Source organism: Gastrolobium bilobum, unplaced genomic scaffold (genome assembly GCF_033153095.1).
Source record: "Gastrolobium bilobum isolate Gb01-03AN ecotype WA unplaced genomic scaffold, APGP_CSIRO_Gbil_v1 utg47035, whole genome shotgun sequence".
NCBI classification, from domain to species: domain Eukaryota; kingdom Viridiplantae; phylum Streptophyta; class Magnoliopsida; order Fabales; family Fabaceae; genus Gastrolobium; species Gastrolobium bilobum.
In genome coordinates this window covers 164,640-186,940 of record NW_026896228.1, presented here as the reverse complement: position 1 = coordinate 186,940, position 22,301 = coordinate 164,640, and the positions used below count along the sequence as shown (strand labels likewise).

The window sequence follows — 22,301 nt, the reverse complement described above, 5'->3', positions numbered from 1 at the left end:
TATCACGGTTCGAAGGTGTTGAATAGGGGTGTTAACGCCGTTGAGTAGATGTGTTAACGGGCCGAGCCGAGTCGAGCTTTGGTCTTAAAAGGTTAAATTTGTGTTTAAATGTGTCGGCCGTACCAAGCCTGTTACCTGTTATGAATATAATTATCGGCCTGTGGCCTGCCCTATTTACAAGAAATAAAAGCCTGATTTAGTCTATTAGCCTGTTAGAAAAAATAAGACAACAAAAATTTATCCAAACAGAACATACAATCAACAGCACTAGTAATTCCATAAATATTCATAAATTCAATGTATATCCAAAAAGCATAATATAGAACAAAATCATTCAAAAAGTCTGTTTAACTAATAAAATAGAGGTGAAATGGATTGAGAAGAGAGAGAAGGCTATTACAAATAGTATAAAAAATATAAAAAAAAATAAAAAAATTATTATACTGGGTCAGCCTGAGAGGCTCCAAGGCCGAGCTTTTGAATTGGAGCCTGAAGCCTTTTTACTAAACGAGCTTTTATACAAGTTCAAGATTGGTTCATACAACCAATATTAGACATGTAAGCTCAGGCCTTCACGAGCCGAGCCAATGGCCCCTAAAAGGCCCCTGACTCGTTTATCACCCCTAGTGTTGAGGTCAATTTATGTATATATTTGTTAACTTATTTTTGTAATTCGATCAAAGGTAAGCTATATAAGCCGAGACTAAGACATTATATCAAATATTTTTATACCATCATACCTAGGGGTGTGCAAAAAAACTGGTTCACTTGCCATGCTCTTGATCTGACCTTGAACTGACCCATAAATACCTATTTTTTATTTTTGAACTGGGTTTAAATACTGACCCACTTTTACTTGGGTCAGTTTTAGACCTGACTTGTTTTAATAATGACTCATTGACCCAAAACTTGACCCACACCCATAGGTTAAAAAAAAAGAAAAAAAAATCACAATTACGTTAAAAAAAAAGTTTTAACGTAAAACAATTACGTCAAAAATTTTTACAAAAAATATTTCCATCAAAAATTTTCGTAAAAGTTTTTGACGAAAAATATTTTCATCAAATTTTTTGACTAAAAATATTTTAGTAAAAAAATTTGACGGAAATTTTTTTTACAGAATCTAAATTTCGTCAAATTATTTCACAAAAAAACATATTCATCAAAAATTTCGCCGAAACACATTTCCATTGAAATTTTTTGACGGAAAAAAATTTCATCAAAATCCTTTACAGAATTCAAATTTCGGCGAAAGTTTTCGACGGAAATATTTTCGTTAAACTTTTTGACAAAAAAAAAATTTCGTCGAAATTTTTAGCGAAACACATTACCATCGAAAATTTTCGACTAAATATTTTCGTCAAGTTTTTTTTATAAAAAATATTTCCATCACAATTTTTAACGGAACACATTTATGTCAAAATTTTTCGTAAAATTTTTTGTTAAAAATTATTTCGATAAAGAATTTTGACGGAAAAAATATTCTGTCAAAATTCTTTAGAGAATCTAAATTTCGTCGAAAGTTTCAAATGAAACATTTCCCTCAAAACAATTTTCGTCAGAACACATTCCATCGAAATTTTGAACGAAAAACATTCTGTCAAATTTTTTTACGGAATTCTTTTTTCGTTTAAAACATTTGATGGAGGAAATCATTTGCGTCAAAACTTTTGACGGAAACTAAATTTCGATAGAAAATTTATTTTTGTAAAAATTTTCATTAGTGAAAAAATTTCGTTGCTTTTCGACAAAAAGTATTCCGACGAAAAAATAATTTTGTGACGAAATTTTCATCGTTTGCAACGCAGAAATTTCATCGAAAATATGATCTCTTTTAGTATTGTTAAAATTAGTGATTTGTCATCTTAAGATGGGAAGACCGTTCTCTCATCCTTTACTTTTTATTAATTTTCACTAATTTTGCTTCACATGTGCAAGGGCTTAAAATTACATTCCTTTTTTTATTCAAGAAATATCAAATTTATTATAAAATTTATATATTTTAAAACAAATAAATAATTAAATTACATGAGTTTAAAAAATAAATCAATAACTATAAAAAAATCAAATTAAAAACATGTTTTGAAACCAAGTCAAAAACGGGTCAGGTCAGATTTGACCTACTTCAGAAGTCGAAAACCAAGTTAGACCCAATTCAGAAACAAAGTCAGGTCAACTCTGACCCGGTTCTGAACTAGTTCAAAAAAATATAAACCAAGTCAGACCTGACTTGGATCAAATTAAAGTGGGTCAGGTCAAAATTTAAGACCTATAAAAATCAAGTTGGGTCGAGTCGGCACAAAAACCTGACCCGACCTGACCCATACACATGAAATGAGCTTTGCACGACTTGTTTAAATATGGGATTAAAATTAAGATTTTTTTTTTTTTTTTTTTTGGTTTCCCACAACTTCTAATGATGTATACTGATAGTATTTGATAAATTTAAGATCTCATGTATTGTTAAATTTATCAGAAGACGTTGTAATATATCACACTTCTGCTTATAGAATGAAACACGCACTCTAGATTGAATTCTCAGCACGATGATCATCATTAAGGCCAGCTGCACCATGAGAAATATTGTTAGCAGAACTAGAATTCCCAGGCTTAAACTTGTACCCGAGAGGATAGCCATGTTTTTTTTTTTTGGATAACTGATAGCCATGTTTTTTCAAAGCAAGTATCAATAGCTTGATTCGTCTTTCCGCAGTGTGTGAAGAGTTTAGAACCACGTTTAGCGTTCTTGTATTTCGTGAAATTGCTTCGACGTTGCTGCTGCTCCAATGTAAAGGCTTTCGAGTCATTTGCAAGCACGTGCACGATGGTTCTAGTTGCCATCTGCCTTTCTTGTTGAGTCACCAGAGAAGATGTTTTCTTTATTCAGGTTCGGCAGAGGCTCTATGAGCATGATTTGTGACTTGCTATTGTGTAAATTCATATTTAGACCTCTGAGAAAACGAATTACGTGATCGCGTTTCAGGGAGCTGAACAGGGATACTCAACGAACAACAAAGCAGACTAACACTAGCATTTCAGGGAGATGGAGAGGGAGGCACCATTTTTATAAACGAATTACGAGATGACACGAATCTATCTCAAATCAACCTATGGCCCCTAGCTCGCAAATAGTGTTGAGAATTCAATTGTGAACAAGTCCACCTTCACATTAATTAAGAACGGACTAAACGAGGTCAATATAAGTGGTATAATCTATGAATTTAAATTGGCAGAAGAAATTTTTTTTTTATCATGTAAATATAATTACTAAGAATATGTTAGAAAAATGAGATTGATAAGAAAGCTAAAAAAAAGTTGTTTGGTAGGTTAAAATATTACTGAAAAAATTGGGTTAAATTTTCTAAATTTATGTTTGGTTGAAGGTAAAATATTGATGGAAAAACATGATAAAATTACCAACTAACCATTGACTAACTACAAAGAAGATTCTCTCTCTAGTTTTTTTTTGACACATTTTTTGAGAAGGGACATTTGTATCCATTATTTTTTTCTACTTTTTGGTTTAATGGAATAATAATTCTGAAATGGCAAATTTTTCAATTTTACACACAAACTAAGAGTGCTGTGCAAATTCAAATTATGGCAAATTTTTTAAAATCTCCTATCAAATATAGTCAACTAAAAAATTCATCACAACTTTCTTAAGCACCCAAAAAAAACTCTCCTACCAAACACCCCTACCATTTTGGGTTAAGATTTAATATCCATCAATGCTAATATTGGATAACCTCACATTCAGCCAATTAACAGCCATACATACAATACATCCCTCCAATAAATCCCGCTATCTGATACTAGTTATCTGATTACAAATATAAAAAGGAGAAACGTCATCAACTAGGAGAATCTTGAGATTTATTAGATCTTGTAGCATTAATTAGTGGTTCTGCTTAGGGAAATATTTTATATGCTGCAGGACCACTAAATCTTTTAATATTTTCTTTTACAATATTAATTTTTTTTTCGTTTTATTTCTGTTATTTTTTTTTTAATTTTATGATCATATTTACATTAAAGTACCACCTAAAAAATAGTGATCTCGATTTACAATAAATAATCTCCCTATTTAGAGATAGGAATTATGCCAACAAGATTATGAGCATGGGCCGCTTGTGGGCTTATAATACTAGTTTCTCTTACGTTCTTGTGGTTTCCATTACTGGGTTGTGACAAGACCAGGAAAAATATATATTTCTAAGCTGTAACTAGTCAGCCATAATATGTATAACTATAAGAGAATATATTCCCTAAAATTATTTATTAGGAATTTTGTTACATAGTTAAAATTAAATTTAAAAATGTAAATTAAAAATATATTTAATAAAAAATTAGTATTACAAAGGAATATGTGTATATTTATTTTTGTAGAATTTTAAAAATATAGATTAAAAGAGAAAAATAAAATAAAAAAATAAGAAAATATGTATAATTAATTGAAAAAATGAAAAATTAAGAATAAAACGTATTATTCTTTAAAAGAAATTTTACTAAGAGATGAAGCTACTTTGAAGAGAATATACTTTAATTCAATATATAAGAATGAATAGGTTCTGAAAAAAATTTAGCTAAATATTTTGTATATATCATTAACAAGTGTAAAGGCATTTTATAGAAATTCACACATTTTTAATATGACAAACACAACCATTCACATGTTTTATGTTGAATATAATACGGTATACGTGCTTACTTAAAAATATTACAAAATTAAAAAAGATGTCAAAGAACAAATTTTCTTTTTTTAAAAAGTTAAGTTATTAGGAGAATGTTCATCAAAAAATTTATATTTAACATATTCCTTCGGATAAATAATTATTTGATGTTGAATTGTAAATACTCATATCCACTTTACATTTTATTCAAATTCAACTAAATTTTAAAAACATAAAAAGAAAATGAAGGATCAAACTTTTAACCACTTAATCCTAAATACCGGTACTATGCATGTCTCTATGTCATGAAACATCTCACCTGAAAACTATGTAAAACTCGTCGATCGTTTAATATCTAACTAAAGAAAGTAGTGGAAAGAAAAATCTACGATAATCAGCAATTTTGGGCAAATTGCTTTAATCTAAAAGTATCACAGGATCTAGTACAATTAAGGGAGCCGCAAATACAGCGGCTTTTTTTTTATCATTATAGCTCTTATTTAATAATTAATTATCAAATTGACCTTTATTATAAACTATTTCAAAAAGTTAACCTCTTCAGAAAATATAATATCAATCTGTCTTTGTTTGACCGTTGACCATCAAACTTATCGGGTATCACTCTCCTTATCCGAGTATTTTTTGAAAATTTTAAAATACCCAGATAAAGAGGGGATACCCGGATATATTTCAAAAAAACAAGAAAATGCTTGAATTATTTACCCGCATAGTAAATATGCACTTTCGCTTTCCATGGTATTTGCACAAAATGGTAGCTATGTGCCCCTTCGCCTAAGGTGATTTTTTTTCAAACCTTACTGTTGTAAATAATTTTGATTTAGTTATTATTTAGTTTTTATTTAGTCATTTATTGTTGTATTGGGCCAAGTCCTTTGTGTATTGGGCCAAGCCCATTAGGTTAAAAGTAGGTCAAATATTCTCTATAAATAGAGAACCCTTTGTACAGATTATTTACAATTCTATAATATATTAGAATACCCTTTTTCAAGTTGGTATCAGAGCTCTCGATCTGAGGGCTTTGCTTCCGCACATATTATCTTCTTTTTTAACAAAACCCTAATTTCTTTGCCTCTTGCCGCCATTAGCCGCCACCAGAAAATTTTTCCGGGGACCTTTTGGACCAAGGGGACTATTGTTGACCTTATTTTTCCTCCGATCTATCATTCTACGCAGTGTTCCTCCGCCACAAACGACCGAAACACCTCCGACCGCCTCCAATCAGATCTGTCTTCACCGTTTGGACCACTTTCCGGCGACTTTTCAACCGCGACCACCTACAGACAGGTGCGCGCTCACCGGACGACCACACCAGAAAAATCTCAGCCGGCGAAGCCCATCCACGCGCTCACACTCGCCGCCCCTTTCCCGGCGAGTGAATCCCACGCGCAGCTCCTTTCTCCGGCGCGTGGAGGCGCGTGCGGCCGTGCTTTTGGACCGGACCACCACCATTCTTCTCGTCTTCTTGTCTTTTGTCTGGATCTGTAATTATTTTTCTGATCAGAGGTCATTTGATATTCTGTTTGGTTGATTTTATCGCTGGTTGTTAACTTTTTTTTGTTAATGAATGGCCGAGCATGATAGTTCTTCGATCTTATCTGGTAAGAGCACACGTTCTATATCTCTTCTTGCTTCTTGCACTGATTTTTTAAAACCTCATGGATTTTGGATTCTGGTGCAACTGATCATATGGCTTGTCGTACTGAGTTGTTTTGTTCTTATCATCCTACTGTTGGTAGTCATACTATATCCGTAGCTGATGGATCCCATAAATCAGTTATTGGTTCTGGTAACATTCAAATTCAACCTTCCTTGTTTCTTAAAAATGTTCTTTATGTTCCTCAGCTTTCTACTAATCTTATCTCCACTCAAAAACTTACAACTGATTTGAATTGTTCTATCACATTTTTTCCTTCTCATTGTCTTATTCAGGATCTTACCACGAAGAAGACAATTGGAGTTGCTAATGAACATGATGGGTTGTATCATCTCCTTCCAGACCATGCTAGCAAAAATCAGTTATTAATGACACGTCATCCTTCTACTGTAGAGTCTATGATTTGGCTCCATCACAAGCGTCTCGGGCATCCACCATTTAGTCTTTTGAAGTCTATGTTCCCCTCTCTGTTTCTCAATAAGTCGGTTGAGACCTTTCATTGTGATATTTGTGAATTTGCAAAACACCATCGAGTGTCATTTCCTTCTAGCACTATTAAAAGCAGGGAACCTTTTTCTCTTATCCATTCTGATGTTTGGGGCCCTTCTAAAGTGCACAGTGTTTGAGGTGCTAGGTGGTTTGTTTCTTTTATTGACGATTGTACTCGGATAACTTGGATATACTTGATGAAAGACAAGTCTGAAGTACTAGAGATATTTATTCGGTTTCATCACATGGTTGAGACTCAGTTTGGTAAGGGTATTAAAAGACTCAGATCTGATAATGGTACTGAGTACGTCAATCAACGCCTGTCACAATTCATTTCAGACAAAGGTATGATTCATGAGCTCACATGTGTTGATACCCCTCAACAAAACGGGGTTGCTGAAAGGAAAAATCATCACCTTCTTGAAGTTGCTAGAGCACTACTTTTTCAGACATCTGTTCCTAGTTCTTATTGGGGAGAAGCAGTATTAGCTGCAACTTTTTTGATCAACCGTTTACCTTCACGGGTTCTTAACAATATCCGTCCTATTCATTCCATGACTTCCTTCTTTCCTTCTGTTCCCATATTGCAGAGCCTTCCACCAAGAGTGTTTGGATGTGTTGCCTTTGTCCATGTTCATAAACAACATCGGAGTAAGTTGGATCCTAGGGCTCTTAAGTGTGTCTTCCTTGGTTATAACCCTTATAAAAAAGGGTACAAGTGTTATCATCCACCAAGTCGGAAATTTTTTGTTTCTATGGATGTCACCTTTCAAGAATCTGAATCTTATTTCCTGTGTCCTCATCGTCAGGGGGAGAATAGTTCTTCAGAAGACTCGTCCCCTTCCTTCTTTGAGTCTGGATCAATCTTCTCTCTTCCTAGTGTGTCTGCTCCTGGTGTGTCAGAACCTTCAAATACACCTGAGATACAACCCATATTGTCTCACCAGCAACCTCAATCGTCTGAACCACTGGTAAGTCCTGAATCTCCTATTTCTTCTGAGTCTCCTGAATCTCCTGTTTCTGATTCTAATATTATTTCCTCTCATGATTTGTCTATTTCTTCTGATATCTCTAATGACTTACCCATTGCTTCTACTTCTGATGACTTACCTATTGCTCTTAGAAAAGGAAAAAGATCTTGTCACAAGAAAACTTGTTCCTCATGTCCCTCTTGTACTCAATACCCTATCTCCCACTTTGTTTCCTCTGCTAATCTTTATGTGCAGCACAAAAGCTTTGTTTCAGCACTAGATTCTATTGCAATCCCAAAATCAGTACATGAAGCCTTGAAAGATAGGAATTGGGCTCAAGCCATGCAAGAGGAGATGAATGCTTTGGAGAAAAATAAAACATGGGAGGTTATTGATAGACCCAACGGAAAGAAAGCAGTAGGGTGCAGATGGGTTTATGCCCTGAAATATAATTCTGATGGCACTCTTGAGAGATATAAGGCTCGATTAGTGGCCAAAGGTTACACTCAAACCTATGGCATTGATTATGAAGAAACCTTTGCTCCAGTTGCAAAGATGAATACAGTGAGAATCTTGTTATCCCTTGCTGCCCATTACAATTGGGATATAAATCAATTTGATGTGAAAAATGCTTTCCTCAATGGTGAGTTAGAAGAAGAAGTCTACATGGAAATCCCGCCTGGTTTTGATTCTGTGAAGGGGGAAAATAAAGTTTGTAGATTAAAAAAGGCCTTGTATGGATTGAAGCAGTCACCTCGTGCTTGGTTTGGAAGATTTACTAAGGTTATGATGACCTTAGGATACAGACAGAGCCAAGGAGATCACACTCTTTTCTTCAAGCACTCCCAAAATGGGAAGCTTACTGTGCTCCTTGTATATGTTGATGATATTATTATCACAGGTGATGATTTTGTGGAGAGACAGATTCTGCAAACACGGCTTGCCTCTGAGTTTGAAATCAAAGATCTTGGGAAACTGAGATATTTCCTAGGGATAGAAGTAGCTCATTCAAGCAAAGGAATTTTTATCAGCCAGAGGAAATATGTTCTTGATCTTCTCAAAGAAGCAGAAAAGCTCGGGTGTAAACCCTCTAATACTCCTATTGAGCAGAATCACAAGATGGGCTATGAAGAAGAGAGTCCTCCAGTTGATAAAGGACAATATCAACGGCTAGTTGGGAAATTGATATATCTGGCCCATACTAGACCAGACCTAGCTTATGTTGTTAGTGTTGTCAGTCAGTTTATGCACGATCCAAAAGAAAAACACATGCAGGCAGTAGAGAGAATTCTTTAGTATCTTAAAGGTACTCCTGGTAAAGGATTGTTATTCCGACGTGATGGCAATCTATCTTTAGAAGTCTACACAGATGCTGATTATGCTGGATCCGTGACTGACCGTCGTTCTACCACTGGTTATTGCATGTTTCTTTGAGGTAACTTGGTGACATGGAAAAGTAAGAAACAAGATGTGGTTGCCAGATCAAGTGCAGAAGCTGAATTTCGAGCTATGGCTCAAGGCATTTGTGAGTTACTGTGGCTGAAAATTGTTCTTGATGATCTCAAAATAAAATGTGAGGGACCTATGAAGCTGCTATGTGATAATAAGTCCGCTATTTGTATAGCTCATAATCCAGTTCAACATGATCGGACTAAACATATTGAGGTTGACCGCCATTTCATCAAAGAGAAACTTGATAGCGGGTTGATTACCACTCTATACATTCCCACTGGGCGTCAATTGGCTGATCTATTAGCAAAGGGGCTTCCTTCAGACAGATTTCAAGAACTTACTAGCAAGCTGGGAATGATAAATATCTATTCTTCAGCTTGAGGGAGAGTGTTGTAAATAATATTGATTTAGTTATTATTTAGTTTTTATTTAGTCATTTATTGTTGTATTGGGCCAAGCCCTTTGTTGTATTGGGCCAAGCCCATTAGGTTAAAAGTAGGTCAATTATTCTCTATAAATAGAGAACCCTTTGTACAGATTATTTACAATTCTATAATATATTAGAATACCCTTTTTCAAGTCTTACTGTCCATGGTATTTGCACATGAAGCTGAATAATTTTTCATTCTTTAATAGAGATATGCTCTGCTGCAAACAGTAAAGGATTCTGACTATGTGAAGAAAGTAAACGGTGGATACTACAATCTCTGTAAAGAAGCTTTTGGAGAAGAAGGTGAGAGATGGGATTTGTTTAAAGTCTACGAGGTGAGTCCACTCGTCGCAATTAGGCGTTTAACAACGTCATATGTGGTGACCCTGATACTGCAAGATAAACAAGGAATATATCAGGTAACTATTGAACATAGCTGTGTATGCTTAGTGGCATGGTGTGGCACAAACTAGTTTCAGAGAGGATTTTATCTACTTATTTTTCAGCAAATGTACTGAACATCACAATCAGGGAGGAGTTAAGTACTAAGAGAATTATAATTTCACAAGGCATGGTAGATTGAAAACATAGTAACTAAAAATAGAAGATCACAAGTACCTGCTGTTTGGCAGGTTTTTTAAAGCATTGAGCACAAATCCTCGATACAAGCCAACAACTCCATCCCTTATTAATAGTCAGCGTAAGGAAAAATTATTGGAAAACAAATCCCCTGTTTTTCTTGAAGATGAATGAGTACTTACAGATTAATCTCTTTTGGAAAATTTATTTTGGGTTATATAAGAAATTTCATTTCTTTTGCCTATTCATCGGCTTCTAGAAAGAGTTTCTGTGATTGGTTCGTTACTTCTCAGTTGATAATTATTCTCGTGAATTGGTTTCTTCGCCTTTCTTGCTTTATCGTCGAATAATTCATTTCTTGCTTTAGTTGATAATTTACCCGGTACTCCCTTTCTATCCGGGTAAATAATTCAAGTATTTTTTTAATTTTTTGAAATATACTTGGGTATCTCCTTTCCTACTCGGGTATCTTAAAATTTTCAAAAAATATCCGGATAGGGAGGAGGATACTCGGGTAGATTGGTGTTATGTTTTCTGAAGAAGTTAAATTTTTGAAATAATTTATAATCAAGGTTAATTTGATAATTAATTATTGAATAAGGACTACAGTGGTCAAAAAGTCCAAATACAACACATACAAACATTGACGACTATGGTATATATATATATATATATATATTTCTGTAGTTATTGCAGATAAGCTATCTACATTTACTCCCAAAACGACGTCGTTTTGGTGTTAAAATATAAAAAAAATTGTAATTACAAAGACTATTATAATCCTGAAATAAATTAAAATTACAAAACACCTTAATTTCTGTCCCAAAACGAAGTCATTTTAGACTATATATATATAGAGGCAGGATCCTTTGAGACCGGTGTCAAATTTGAAGTTTGACACCTCATCTAAGAGCCGTTAGATAAAAAAAGATCAATGGCTCTGATTTGTAAGCATGTGACACCATTGATCTTTTTTGATCTAAAGGCTCTCAGATGAGGTGTCAAACTTTTGACACCGGAGTCAAAGGATCCTACCTTATATATATATATATATATATATATATATATATATATATTATATATATATATATATTAGGTTGTTGTAATATATATATGGGTTCATTTTTTATCAGTTAATGCAGATAAGTTATCTGCATTGAGCCCAAAACGATGTCGTTTTGGGGTAAAAATTAAGGTGTTTTTGTAATTTTAATTTTTCAGGGTTATAATAGTCTTTATAATTATAATTTGGGTTTGGTGTTTATCAGTTTAAATGACATAAGTTATGTCATTTTAGGAGAGAGATAGACACAGAAAAACGAAAATCATGGGAGAGAGAAAGTGGGTTATTTTTTTTAATTTAAAATTCGAATTTTCTGTGTCAGTATATCTCTTAAAATAACATAACTTTCTGTCATTTAAAATGACAAACATTTTTCGCTTATAATTTTTTAATATTTTAACACCAAAACGACGTCATTTTGAGAGTAAATGCAGATAACTTATCTGCAGTAATGCAGAAATATTTTTCTATATATATAGGTAAGATCCTTTGACACCGGTGTCAAATTTGAAGTTTGACACCTCCTCTGAGAGCCGTTAGATCAAAAAGCAGAGTCGTTGATCTTTTTTGATCTAACGGCTCTCAGAGGAGGTGTCGATCTTCAAATTTGACACCAGTGTCAAAGGATCCTACCTCATATATATATATATATATATATATATATATATATAGGATCCTACCTCATATATATATATATATATATATATATATATATATATATATATATATATTGGGTTGTTGTAATCAAATGCTTTCTAACCAATGGATACAGAACTTTTTGGCTAGATTGTGCTCTCATCCTAGTAGGAAAAAATTTAATATTCTTCAGGCCCATCACTTATTTAGTGGTCCTTTTGTGAAAAATTTTCTTTTATTTTTATTCCTATCTTTTTAATTTTTCCTCTTCAATCCCTTTTTTTTTTTTTTTCTATTTTGAGGAAGGACTACTATGATCCAGGCCTACAAAAAAAAAACCTTCTCACAATGTAGATATTAGTGGATGCACCAAACAGTTATAAGAACAGAGAATGACTCATTTAATAAACCTAAGCTTAATTGGATTACTTCAAATTATCAGATCCTTTTGCAGAATTTGAGGGACCATTGTGTATCAGAAGTACTCCCTAATTAAGCTGCTAGACACACACGGCCAGCCCGTGTTTTGATGTGAAAAAGGACACACTTAAAAGTATTGTTCATGTCTCAAAATATAGATTAATTTCCTAAATCTCTAGTGCGTCATGTCATTTTAAAATACGGGCTGGCCGGGCTGTAAACCATGAACTGCCACAGCTAAATCTAAATAGAAACTTACCAATCCACCCTTTTTGTCCAACAGATGCACTCTTTAAAATGGCTGTCTTCAGCTCAACACCCCAACATAGTTCCTATAATACGATTCTCAGAAGCACCGGGTGAGAGAATTATACTAATGGAGTTTGTGCACATGATAAGCTTAGAGGATCAGAATTGCAGCTAGAGGGCTTCAGTACCTGCATGAAGTGGCAGCACCAAACATTGTACATGGTTGTGTCAAGTCCTTAAATATTCTAATTGATGTTAACTTCTTTGCTATGATTTCTGATTATGGTTTAAACATTTTGGCACCCTTAGAAAAAACAGGCCTAGTAGGTTATGTAGGTGATGAGTATTGGGATGAAAGAGGGGTGGTGCCAGCAAGGAAAGTCATATTTTTGGATTAGCTAGGGGTGGTCCTGCTGGAGCTATTAAGTGGTGATTGCTAGCAAAGTGGGTATTGCATTTGGTGAAGGAAACGAATTGTAGTGTACTTTTGGATCCTAGGTTGGTAATTCCTTCCAACATGAAGGCTCTCATTAGATTAGCCTAAGTTGCTTCAGCTTGTGTTTGTGATTCAAGGAATTGTAGGCCTTCCATGGCTCAAGTGGCAACCATTTTGAACAATTTAGAGATGGAAGTGTGCATCTGATCCAGATGGTCATGTAAAACTTGGAGACACCTCATGATGAAGTAAAATTGATAGGAGCAATAATTGCCTTCAATTTTGGAGAATGCACGGAGACACGTTACCCATAAATGGGAAAAACTTTGGTATGCATTTGTGATCTATAACAATTGCCATTCCGAAAGCTTGACCGAGTTTAACTCTCATGGGATGCTAGTAGTATTTTGCTAGGAGATTATGTTCTAATTTCATAACAAAGAGACCTTACACCCAAGCAGTGATACGTTGAGAAATTTCAAAATTATCTTTTTATTGTTTATGTTGAAATCACTAATATCAAAATCTGACCGGACCAGCCGTCGGGGGAATCATTGTGCAGTTGACTCACTATCAAACCAGCGTCTATAAATCGTGTTCCAACCGGTATTAAACCATGGTCCAACCGGCTATAAATAACTAATGATGGTTGCCACTTGCCAGTAGGGATATTCGCGGTCTGAATTGGATCGGTTTTGAAAGTAAAAATCATCTGATCCAATACTTTTGGTTTGATCATGTAATCATCCATTCAGTTTGGATTTTTTTTCAAATCCGATCCGACCCAATCCGTTTTTTTTTCGGATTTGGATTGAATCATTTTTTAGTTTTTTGAAAATCCTAAAATTTGTTTTAAGATTATTGTGCAAATAACATCTTTTGTATATATTAGCTTTGTAAAAAAAAATTTTGAAATACAAAAGCATTAGTAAATGATAATAATTTTTATTTAACAATGAGATATGAAGCTGTACACAAATAAAATTTTGTTGATGAGATGTAACTAGATTTTTTCTTGGATTTAGTTGATGAGTTCATAAGTCTTGAGTTTAAAATTTTTTAGACTATGATTGGAGAAAGACCCAAGTATGTAGAGAAAAATTAATATATTGGTTCGGTTTGGACTTTTGATTGTATCGGTTTTCATTAACTAATCCGAAAATCGATCCAATCAAATTAAAATTTGTGTTTTTTTTTTCTTTTGATTTTTGATTTTTCGATTTTCGATATATTCAGTTTTTGATTTTTCGGTTCGGTCACCGCGGTTTGAATCGATTGATGAACACCTCTATTTGCCAGTAGTGTTATTAAAAAATTTCTATTATTTTATTTATTATATAATTCTATATAAATCTAGTTCAATCAATGATATTCATGGGTTGAACTAATGAACCATTAAAACAGTACATTAGCCTAGTCAATAATTGATCCGAATTTAATAGCATTGGTTGAAATAGAGAAGTTTGACGGTGCTTTATATTTAGGGCAGTTTTTATCAATGTATGGTTCCCTTTGATGTGAGGATACTTTTATTGTTGAAAGGGAAAGGGCCCTTGATTTTTCGTTTTTGTCTCCGTTTCAATCATTTTTATTTTAATGCGTGTATACATCTTCCCGTTTTCAGCTTGTGATTACTTCAAACGTGTATCACAAGTACAAATCAAGGACACAGACTTGGGATTAATATGATGGTGACTAATTTGTGTACATAGTTGTCGCTAATTATATTAAAAAAATTATCATATTATATATTTTTAATTAATATTTGTTACAATCATTCTCCTGTATCAGCAGGAAAGAAAATCAGACCTAGATACTACCAGAGAAGAAGGATGGTATAGCCTTAGCTCCAACACTATCACAAAAGAGGCTAGCTAGTTGTGAACGTTCATAACTTAATTTTGTCATCAATGACAAATTGTTGGGCTAGAATAACATAGCAAAACTATATATATTGTAATAAAATTATTATTATTTACTTAGTCAACATTTTTATTCTAGTTTGGTTTTAACCTGAACATTTTATGAATAAACATTGAATTAGAGATTTAAAAAAGAATCTGAACTTCAGCTGGTTTGCTTATATGGTATTAGTTACTTGCAGAACAGCCCAGCTTCCCAACTACCAACAGCCACCAAATTTAACTAATCTGGAGAGGCCCAAGCCCAACATCTCTAGTTGACTTAGTTCATTGCCCTGAACAGATTGAAATCAGACCCAAGAAAAACAAATCCAAGACATTAGAAAGTTTGGATTCATTCAAGTTCAACTCATACCTTTTGATGAATTCAATATTGATTTAGTATTGTTATAAATTTTGTAACATGATTATTCAGTACACGCCATTAAATAATTTTAATATGGTAATAATTTAAAAAATTTAAAATCAAAACTTTTATTAAGTCATAAGATGTTTTAAATTTAAACTTTCATATCATTAAAATAAAGCGTAATAATACATGAAATTTTAAAGTTTGCCTACTAAAATAATTTAAGGGTTTATTGTTTGTCCTTCAAAAGGATGGTCCTTTTAGATAAATGAAGTGTGTTTTTTCAAATTTCAAATTATAAATTTTTTTCTCCACTCTCTCTTCCCCAAATTTATTCCTTTATCTCTCTTAAAAGGATATAAGTGTGTATCTTTAAAAGGATGCACACTTTTCCCATAATTTAAATACAAAATGAGAGTAGAGCATCCTAAAAAAAGAATATAGAATATACCAAACTATATATATATATATATATATATATATATATATATATATATATATATATAGGTAGGATCTTTTGACATCAGTGTCAAATTTGAATTTTGACACCTCATTTGAGAGCCATTAGATCAATGGTGTCATCTGAGAGTCATTAGATCAAAAAATATCAATGGTTATGATTTGTAAGCATATGACACCATTGATCTAATAGATGTCAGGTGAGGTGTCAAAATTTAAATATGACACTAATGTCAAAGGATCCTACCTCATATATATATATATATATATATATATATATATATATATATATATGATTCATTTTTTTTGCAACAGCGGCAGAAATCAAATATCTGCCACAGAGACAAAAAAGGCACCCACTAATTTAAAAAAAAAAAATTATCAGGATCTGACGTCATATCCTGATAAATATGTTTCTGCGACAGACAAATTATTTTTGTTGTAGCTGCAGAAATAATTTGCCATATATGTGTGTGTGGTAAAATTAGTTTTTTAGCCATTTGACGTCCTACAACGATTTATGATTCTCCACATTTAATGTTGTCACCTAAATATATATGGTAAATAATTGACTGTCACACGTCAAGTGACTCGAGAAATGTAAATTGACATATATATATATATATATATATATATATATATATATATATATATATATTCTAGCAAAAAGTGCGAAACAAAAATTGGCTAACATATAAACTAAAAAAAAAAGGATGTTTCAATAACACTGCCAGCATTCTACATTTCTACTAGACAACGACAAACATAAAAGACTTTTTTTATATATATGACTTTAAGATTATGAAACGACTTGCTTCCAATATTTAATGCTACAAATAACGAAATTTATAGAATTAGAAAGGGATACACAATGAAAATTACGGGGAGAAAGTGTTATTTTTTTCTAATTTAAATTTTAAATAAAAAATACTAATTTTAATTAAAATAATCATCCTTTTAAAAGGATAAATATTTTTTTCAATAAGAAAACGTATAAAAATCTTCGAAGTCTGCTCCCAACATCCTTTTTATTATTCATAGTATTTCAACTACCTGTGATTAAGGGAATAAATATTTTTCATCAGTTAAACATATGATTGTTGGTAAAACTTTTAAAATATTATTGAACTGTCATATCAGATGTAAGTTGGAAGGCCATATTGTTAAGTTTTTAGAGTAAATATCATTTTTTTGTCCTCAGTAAATTTTACGATATCCGTTTTAGTCCCTAGCAAATAAAAAAGCTATTCGTGGTCCATAAGAAATTCAAAATGGATCCATTTAGTTGAAATCATAGTCCCTCACAAATTCAAAAAAACCCATATTAGTCCCTTAAAAGGGCTAAAATAGATCCACTTTGAATTTTTTAGGTATCACGAATAGTCTTTTTATTTGTTAGGGACTAAAGCGGGTATTATAAAATTTGCTGAGGACCGAAAATGATATTTACGCAAGTTTTTATTTACTTAACTTTTTTATTTCTAAAAATAACTCAGTTTATAGGTAGGTGGTCGATTTATTGTTAAGAGGGTTTGGTTACCTTAACTATATACCCAAGAAAACATTCACGGTACAAAAGGAAAAAACTAACCCAGAGACCCTGTGTAATATAAGTACCGCTGAGGCAAGAGTCTAATACAAACTAACAAATTCCCAATAATTCTGCCTTAACAGTTGTATTCGAAGCCAAAGTCTAAGATTCCCACTGAATAATTGTTTTTTAATTGTCGTTTTTTTTAATTTGGTTGCCCATGCGAATGACTACACGGTCCAATTGATTTTCCCTCTCGGAAAACGACCCTCAATGAAAGCGAATTTCCTGTCGCGACATATATGCAAAAGTTCTTAAAACTTTCGCTTGATTACTAAGAAAAGAACGATAAAAAAGGAAAAATAAATAAATAAATAAATAAATAAATAAAAATCATTAATAATTGCGTGATTATATATAGGATTGCCAAAGCTTGGGCTTTCTTATGATGAGTGATGACGTAGTTGGATTGCGATTTATATACAAGCATTTGCTTAAAGACTCTCTGGTCCTTCGAAAACCCTATCTAAATTACATTATATCAATCAAAACGGTATTATACATTGTTATAGTGAATATCTTTTCTTTTGGATCACCGCTTGTCCTGAGCACCTTATACGGATTTATGCATCAGCGCTTGTCCCGAGCACCTTATACGGATTTATGCGTGCATGGCATAGATGGACGAACTTGAGCTCATGAATCATGTGTAATGTTATTAAAATCGAGTTTCTACGTAAAAATAAAGGAATTTGATTTTCACATGTTAATGTGGGACCCAGGTGTTAGAAAAAATTATATGTAGGACCCATATCAGCACAGAAATCGAAGGGTGTGTAGGAAAATTTAAATTCTCATATTAAATGAGAATTATAAAACCCAAAAAAAAAGGAGTGATAGAAACGTAAATTGCATAAATAACATGAAACATAAAGTTTCTATTACTTAATGTTAAGATAAAATTTTATATATATATATATATATATATATATATATATATATATATATATATATATACATAAAAGAATTACATAAGCTACTACTCAAAATTCAATTAATAACTTCATATTTAAAAGTTGGAAAAAGTGTTTATCATTTTTTTTTTGGTAAATAAAAGTGTTTATCATTTTAAATGACACAACTTTGTGTCATTTTTAATGAAACTATATCATTTTTGTGTACTTTGTCATTTTCTATTTTTTATAAAATTTGAAAGAAAAAGAAAGTGGAGGAGAGCGAATGTAAAAGCACATCAAAAAATTCAAAACGATGTAGTTTCCTTAAAAATGACATAAATTTGTGTTATTTAAAATAACAAACACTTTGTTTATCTTTTAAAAGATATAAGTCGCTTAATTATATAAGACATAAGTCCCAAAACACAAAAAGAGAAAATTGAGTTTGAAAAAATGGAAAAAAAGATATTTTTGAAAAAAAATCGAGTTTAAGTAAAAACTCGTGTTTCTACCATTTTTACGTTTCTACACTGTATTTTTACTAAGAAGAGTTTTTACTTACGTTTTAACATGTTTTTATACTGCGTTTCTACCATTTCTACGCTTTTACACTAATTTTCGACAACAATGCTCGTGTAATTTACTTTAAGCATTTTCTTTAGAAAGTTGAACATATACAATTAAGCATTTTATTTAATTTGAAAATTATTTAATATATATATATATATATATATATATATATATATATATATATATATAGTTGTATAAAGAGTGTATGTATATACACAGTTGTATAAAGAGTGTATGTATCACAATATATTATAACGAGAGATGTTAGCTACATATTTTATTTTATCTTTTGATATATCGGCCCTAATTATCTCTTTGAGGCTAGTCGCCCCCGAGGTATCTTCACAAGTTTCAACTTTTTGAGTCGGCTATAAGACTAATCTCGAGTTAGGGTTTAGTCATAGTTTAAACTCATTGCCCCTCCCCAAAGATGTATTTGATGAGAATCAAACACAGGTTATCTCTGCACTCTACTTACACATTCTTTAATTCTCCCTTTTTAACATTCACTACTAAAATATAAGATTTTTATTTTTTTTGGTATATTGATCCTAATTAGTTCTTTGAAGCGAGTCAGCCACTCGGATATCCCAAAAGTTTCAACTCTTTAAGCCGGCTGGATTAAAATGTTATTTGTGAATGATTTACAAATCGAAAAATAGTTTTCTGCATACCAGTTGCTTCAGTCGTAAACATCGACCGAAAATAAGACATGAAAAGTCATTATGTGCCTATTTGACCGGTCTTATTTTTAGTTTCTCTTCTTCTAATTAACTAGAAGCTTAGTTAAACATAATTTTGTAAAAAAAATTATCATAAAAGAGCTTTTTTATAATGAATAAAAAGAAAAAAAAGTTAAAAGCTCCGGCGAGAAGTTTCTGTTTTTTAATATGTATGTTAGTTTTTTAGTATCTTTATTTTATTTTCTAATTTTACAGTTTTTCTAGTTATCATTTATCCTAGTGATTTACTTAATAATGACAAATCATTTCATATTCTCACTTCAAATTTTTAAGAATATCATCAAAATTTTATATAATCATCAAATAATTTTTAATTTATTTTTTAAACTTTTTTTTTTACTTTAACTTCAGAATAACTTCAGGCTTATAAAAAGGATGTGTCAAACAAGCTTTATATCCGTCAAAATATTTTGGATCACATTGCCTTTATAAGGTGTGCTATATCTGTTTATGTTATCTACCGAGATCTTTCGCATAGATACATTCTTCCATGGAAATTAGGGGCATATTTGATTGTTTTTTTTTTTAAGAATTTTTTTTAAATAATTATTAGAAATTGTTTTTGAGAATAAAGGAAGAAGAAAAACTTAAGCTACTAGAATTGGTCTAGTGGCGAGGGGTTTGTGTAGTTTATATTAGATTATGTGTTCAATTTCCACAACTATATCAAAAAAGAAAAGAAAAAGAAGAAGAAAAAATTAAATATGTTTGATAATAGGGAAAAATGTTTTTGCAGTTAATGCAGATAAGTTATCTGCATTTATTCCCAAAACGATATCGTTTTGGTATTGAAATCTTAAAAAATTATAAATATAAAGACTATTATAACCTTGAATAAAGACTATTATAATCCTGAAATAAATTAAAATTACAAAAACACCATGATTTTTGCCTCAAAATGATGTCGTATTGAACTTACTGCTGATAATTTATCTACATTAACTACAGAAAAAGCGAACCTTGATAATATTGTTTCGAGAAGTTTTTACTATACCTGAATAACAATATCATTACTTCATAGCCAACTTTGTAAATGCTAAGTTTCACTCCTTAACCTCTTCAACAAGTTGAAGGTAATTCTTCATAGTCGTCAATCGTCATTGATTGAAATTTATCCAAATTAATGGCTATAAGACAAGGTGATCGCATGGACCACAAGTTAAGAAGATACATCTTATACATTGCACTCGAATAATCCATTTTTGTAATGAATTTTTTCATGTGAAAAAATCACAATCATATAAAAGTGAATCAGTAGTAATGATTTTGTAATTACCTATTTCAATATATATTTTTTCTCTTCCTTTATTACTATTGATCCACCCTTATATAATTATGATTCACCTATATAACCATGTCATGTTTTATTTAACATGTAAGAGGATTCGCTCCCTACATTTTTCATATTATATATCCATGCGATGCCTCGTGTTTGATCACGTCGATGGTACATATCACATTTTTGTATAAAGTTTCTTCCTATCCTTCTTTAACCTCCCTCCCTCTTTTCTCTTTCTCCAAAAAAAAACAATCCCTATCCACAGAAACTGCAAGGCAAGTGGACATTTTGGACCGCTCAAAATCATCATGCCCTTGTACACTGCAAAAACAACAATGTCAAAAAGCCCTAAAACCCTAGCCCAAACGTTAAAGTTATTTCAAAAGCAAATACGAACAAAACCAGCTGAAGCTTAGGGCTTAAGTTTCTCGTTGCGTGGCTTCTTTGAGAAGCTCACAATGACGTGTCGGTTGGTATATCTATAGAAAAATTCACAATTCTTAATGAAGGGTTATGCTACTGTGTGTTCGTGTCTTTTCTCCGTACCTGTTACTTCAATACTCCTAACCATTAGCATCATTCCACATCATATAATTTCAAAAAATTAACTGAGAAAAACGCCACACCAATGTGACTGTCTCCTGGTGATCCTATCAGCAGTGTAAATGATCAACAACTTCGGCAGCAAGTGTCATACACCAGATTAGAATCACTTGTAATTTAATAGAAAATAAGACGCTGATTGTGACATTCATGCACCTCTATTATAAACTGAGTGAAGATCAACACAAACACGTTGAAAAAGCATGAAAATTAGCTATTGTTTAAATATTATAGTTTCTTGTATATGAAATTTGGATACATTTTCATTGAAACCAGCACAAATACACTTGGAAAGAGTACATGTGCGTGAGTGAGTATGAAAGGAAAAGGAGAGAAAAATCTGATGGTTGACCCAAGTGCTAATATGAGCCATAATAAAAATCAACCACTAAAAGAGCAAATTCTAGAAAAAAACATTTGAGGTTAGAGCTGAATAATTGTACATGTATTCACTTGATTTAAGATTAGTCTTTATATCTGTATAGGCTCCAACTCGGATCACAAGGATATCAAAAGACTTGACACAAAGAGATAATTAAGGTATGCGTTAGAGAAGTATAAAAATAATTAATGTAGCTTCATTCAACAACTTAAATTTTTGGGTTGAATTGGTTCTTTACATTGTATCAAAGCCTCAATGTTACGGGTTCGATCCTCACCGACAACAGTCCTCATTCTCTTAATAAAAATAATTAATAATTAATTATTATGAATTTTCTTAATACAGATAGACTGAGCCTGATGCATCATCTACCCTTTAATCCCAATGGACCCTTATATGAGAGAGCATGTTAGAAAAATATAAAGACCATTAAT

The 22,301-nt window shown here is 32.1% G+C and overlaps 1 pseudogene; it reads left to right on the top strand.

Annotated features, from left to right (window-relative positions):
- Positions 1 to 12,671: 12,671 nt before the first annotated feature.
- Positions 12,672 to 13,280, top strand: LOC133298366 (serine/threonine-protein kinase-like protein CR4; annotated as a pseudogene).
- Positions 13,281 to 22,301: the final 9,021 nt, after the last annotated feature.